This window comes from Crinia signifera, chromosome 2 (assembly GCF_055691185.1).
Source record: "Crinia signifera chromosome 2, ASM5569118v1, whole genome shotgun sequence".
In the NCBI taxonomy this organism is placed as follows: domain Eukaryota; kingdom Metazoa; phylum Chordata; class Amphibia; order Anura; family Myobatrachidae; genus Crinia; species Crinia signifera.
This window is the reverse complement of record NC_139218.1, coordinates 244,951,890-244,957,512: the sequence shown is the minus strand read 5'-3', so window position 1 is coordinate 244,957,512 and position 5,623 is coordinate 244,951,890.

Here is a 5,623-nt window from a genome sequence, read left to right as displayed (position 1 = left end):
CATCTTCTGGTCCGTCTGCAGTTCCTGAGCACCACACGACTCCATCAAATCCCCCTCCTTTGATTGAAAGCCATTTCCGAGCGATATGGTGAACAATATCGCCTAGTGTTTATGGAGGCTAAAGTCCAAGTATTTTGCAAGACTTGTATGCTGTGACTGATCAATAAGGATACTTTGAGGCAATGCTTACCAAGTAGACAGTAGATGCCAAACCAGATGCTACACCAAATAAAAAGCATAAAAATGACAAAAGCCCTATGTCCAACAACTGAGACGAAGATAGTCAAATTGAAGGGAGTTCTTTATGAAAATACCACACAGACTATAATTTATATATACTATAAAATATGCAAGCTGTGGAACATGTCCAGACATCACACCTTGTAAGCCGTGTTATCCGGTTTGCAACATACTCTCCCTGATTGTCCTGGAAACTCCCTGAAATAGCAACAATCTACCTGATTCCATGAAGGGCCTAGCAATCTCCCTGATTGCGCTTTACCTCTATTAGATAGCTCCAAACCTTTGTAATGTATTAATCGAGACCTGCAGCGCTGGTGAAAGTAAAAAAAAACCACGGCCGTTAACTATTTTCCACAGATGCAGATTTAACTTTGTTTTTGGAGGGAAAACCGTTCGATAGCAGCTGCTTTTACTAGTTATGTCCGGTTTCTTCATCTACCTGAAATATCTGGACAAGATTGAATACGCCACTTAATAAAGAAATGCTCCATGACAGCAAATTAGCATCTGTCATTTATTAAGTTTTTTAAATGACAGAAGCTGTTTACTTGCTTAGGAAACGACTGCTTTGTATCTCACCGAAGCTTGATAATATGACATTGCCAATTTTGTACATGACAACATAGGGGCAAATGACTTGTCCTCCAGGAGTAAATATCATGGGCATTCTAAACATATTGCCATTAGACACTATTTTTGCTGTGAGCTGGTAGATGGTAATCCAATCAGTGTGAAATACGTAACAAGTGAGAAAGTAAGGAGAACCTTGCTGAGATGTAGGTGAAAGACATACAGTTTAACCCTGTAGCCACTGGTCGATAAAATTTGTGATATTGCTTATTATAGTCCTTCTAAGCGATGTTGGGCAATATATCGCCCAGTGTGTATGGACACACCAACTGCCGATGCATCAGCTGTACATGTACAGATGTGGGAGCTGCTCGTCAATGAGGTCCATGTTGCAGAATACAGCATGGCCCCAGCACTCCCCCGTCATTGCCTGCCAGCATCTGCAATTGTGTATACACTGCCGGGTCCCTGTGGCAGCCGATATCAACAGCTGTGGGAATTGTGGAGTGTATACACACCTGATGTCACATCTTAAGTGTTTTCCTGCAAAAATATGGACTGCAATGCATGAGAAATGTTGATATGTTAGGTTTTGTTTCTCACAATGCCGTGTGTTTCTGGTTTCAGGTAAAACATTCAAGGTATGCAAATGTTTTATTTGTTTTGAGCGTTGCAAATGTTCTGCATGTTGTTTTCATCTTTGTTTACATGCAACACTGTAGTGATGGAGGTGTGTCAATGTCAGCATGACCTCCGATCTCCCTGCTGAATACACTACTATGCATGCACAGCTTCTCCCTGCTTCTTATCCTGATAACCTCCATGCTGTATGGACCTGTTTAGTGTCACCGCCATAAGGGAGACTGCTCCACATACAGCAAAGACTCTGCTGATGATCTATACCGCCACTGCTTTATATGTAAATATATCATTAACACCACTGAGAGTATTACATATTGCATTTGGAGACTGTGGTAAACCTACACATGCATGCCTAACCTTTTATATATGCATGCATGCCCTGTGTTTACTCTGTACCTTATCATGATGGTCGATAAATGTCACCCCTGTTTATTTATCGTGTGTACTACTCACATCCATCACATATCCACTGATACCTTCAGTACACTGCATACCTCCCAACATGACCCTCTCCAGAAGGGGCACAATGCTCTGTTACTGGACTTCCCTCTTAATTTATGATTGCCATCACCTCTGTGGAAGCACCTTTTTTACCCATAAACCCGTTTAAAACAGGTGACGGCAATCACACATTAGTAGGTAAGTAGTCCAGAAACAGAGCATTGTGTCCCCCCTGGACAGGGTCATGTTGGAAGGTATGACACTGACATTAGCTATTAGCATTAGAACTGCAGCAATTTACCAGTTCTTGGTTCCTAGGAACGTTTCAATCCTGTATGCCCCACAAGTAATATCTCCAGGTATTCCATCAATGTGGGAGTCCCTGCGCAAGCTAGCGATTTCTGCATACTTACCGATCAGGATGCTGGCTATTGGGATTCCAGCATTCGGATCCTGATCCTTTCAGACATTCAGCACCAGTTTTCTGAAGGCAGTCAAGATGGCGGCTGAGATGCTGATTGCATCCCAGTTCAGGTATAAACCTGGTAGTGTGTCAGTCATTGGGAATAAAGGGGGATGTACACATTTAGCATTCCTCTGTGGGTGCTAGATGCTGCAGACTCAGACCTTATCTACCTGTTTGCTGTATTCTTGTCAATGATGTACTCATTTGACTGCTGTATTCCTTGGAAGCTGTACTTTATGTTACTGAATATCAGTTAGTATTCCTTTGTAAAAAGCCACTGGGTCTGCCATTTTGCAGGAATGAAAGATTCGCTATTTTGAAGCACTTCAGTCTCCCGTGATCAATCCACCCTTTGCACCAGGGATGGGGAACCTTTGACCCTCCAGCTGTTGTTGATCTACACATCACGGCATGTCCCGCTACAGTTTTGCTATTTGTCCATGCTTAAACTGTTGAAGGGCATGCTGGGATGTGTAGTTCAACAAGAGCTGGAGGGCCAAAGTTTCCCCATCCCTGCTCTACACCATACTTCCTAATAGTTTCTGGACTTTAAAGGGACAAGTAAAAGGACCCATTTATCAAACGATATTTGTGGCTATGTCTCCAAAAACACTCATAATTGTGTATCTCTTGTCACGCCTGTGGCCAGATCCTGGCTGTAAACAACCAGAGGGGTAGTGGCTGACTGGTACACAAACTGTGGTGCCTTGATAAGCTACTGCGCATTACCAGGAGGCACCCAGTACAGTTAGTCTAGAAGAAGGACTACAAGGTGAAAGCTCAAGTCTTTATTAATACCACACATGGTACAGGTGTTGAATAATGAGGCTTGAAAAATATATGAATGGCAATAAACACAGACAGAATTCAGTACCACAGGAACTAGCAGGAGTTAGATAGGTGCTGGGTAGGGATGCTGATGCAGTCTATGAGAGCATGAAATACTTAGTAGCAAGTGTAGCAAGGTTTGCACACTGACGGAGTCCAGGCAATGTTAGCAATGGAAATTAGAGCTGGTAAGTGGTGCAGAAGAGGCAGAACTCTGGGAGGCAATGGAGACATCTGCCGCCGGGCTCCTGCTCTCAAGGGGGCACCTCTCCACCACTGCCAGTTTAAAAACATTAATTGAAAACCATCAAAACTGCTTCTATGGCTGAGTTCTTAAAAATATATGTGTTCTAACTCTCTCTCTCTCTGTATGTATATATATATATATATATATATATATATATATATATACTGTATATATATATATATATATATATATATGTAGTATATATAATATATATTTCATAACAGACTATATATGTTTTGAATAACATTGTGTGTGTGTGTGTGTGTGTGTGGGGGGGGGGGGGGGCACCAATATTAATCTTGCCTCCGGCAACTGGGACAAACTTACGCCACTGTGGGGCAGTGTAGGAACACTGAAGGAGTCCAGGTAATAACAACAGCTGTAGTTACAATGGACTATGGTGCAATGTCAGAACACCAATGGAGTCCAGATGATAATAGCACAATAAGTATGACAGGGTACAGTGCAGCTGTAGCTCCAGGCCCACTCTCCAAATATGGCAATTTTGTAGCTGAGGGCCAGGGCTTTCCAACAAGCCTGGCCCCACATTGCTAGCCCCCCGGGAACCAGAGATACTGCTGGGCAAATCTAGAGTGTTTTCCCTATAGGGTAACATGGTACCCGCTAATTCCGACCCCCACCCAGTTCCAACGGCTGCCAGTTCCCCCTCCGGCATCACAGAGGCTCAGTCGAACCCAAATCGCTGGGCCTTCAATCTGATACCAGGTTGGTCCATATGGGTTAATTGGTTCCAGAGATATTGTGGATAAACCTATTTTTTCATCTGGAACAAAACAGCCCAGTTTCACAGGACCAAAATAATTCAAAGCCAACTCAAAAGTTCTTCAATATGATACTGGTCTCATGTAAATGGGTCAGTTGGTTCCGACGATATAGCCGGTTGGTTAAAGGGGGGGTGGTTTTCTCTCCCCCTCACACCAGAAAATGCAGGGACTAGGCTGGTGTAAAAGGGGCCAGCCCGGGAATGTTCCTTCATGATCCTGGGACCATATTCCTGGTTAAGTCCCTGCATTTTCTGTTGTGAAAGGGGTATTATTTCAAATAGCCGGGACCTGCAGTGTTTTGAATACAGCCTTTGATAAAGCTACCAGGCGTAGCGAAATGCGTAAGGAAGACCCTTTGCCACATCCTCCCAACCATTTGGTCCTGGAATACATTATGTATTGATTGAACAGTATCATACATTATTGACTTTTAACACTGTTGGTGGCATTCACCTTTTAGCATATTAGTTATAAGAACCTTGTAATAGACCAACCAATTGGCCATTTTGTATTCACTATAGCGCTGCTCACTTACTTTGTTCTATGTGTATGCACTATATTGTTTGCCTGGAAGGTCCGCAGAAATCATTAACAATATCGCTTGTAGAGCATATCGCCTAGTTTGTACCCAGCTTTAAAAGCTGCCAAGACTTGAAAACAATTGATTTGATTACACTGAGCTCAGCTTGTTTTGAAAGATTGTGTAATGAAGAACAAATAATGGCATAATGAAGATGAGTTATCCTAAACAGCTTTGCTGAAAATAACCATTTTCCTCTAGGATTCAATATTTCATTTCCTGCTTTTGTTCACGATTCCGGCCACAGAGAGCACATACCAACCCAGAGCCAAGTTTAGCGGCATCAGTGACTCATTTCCTGCCTGAGAAGGTGACTGTAGAGGGCAGCAAAGCACAGCGAGAGCAGTGATACTGTACATGAGTCATTTAGTATTTTTCGCATAATAAGAATACTACGTAGATATTGTTATTGGTATAGGGTATTTATTATCTGGCAATGCATTGTGGTTTGTACATGCGAATTCTTTCTTACAAAACAATATTAATACATTTTTTTGTACCATTATTTACAGTTTTACATGAATAATTAGCAACTTTGGTTTTATTATAGTATAAGAGGTAATCTACCTTTGAAATATTGCTTATTAAAAATCCTATAATAAATTACATTGATTTGTTGTAATATAAAGCATCACAAAATTTTAATTGACTGTCTAATTAGACACTGGTGGGGGTGACCTTTGTGACTGTGTATCTGTCACAGGTGAAGGATTGGATGGTATCGTGTGGTGCACAGGAATTGAAGATTGACCAGAAGATGTAAGTTTGAAGCGAGCAGGTTTAATGAACGAACTTATATATAAATGACATGGACTAGAATC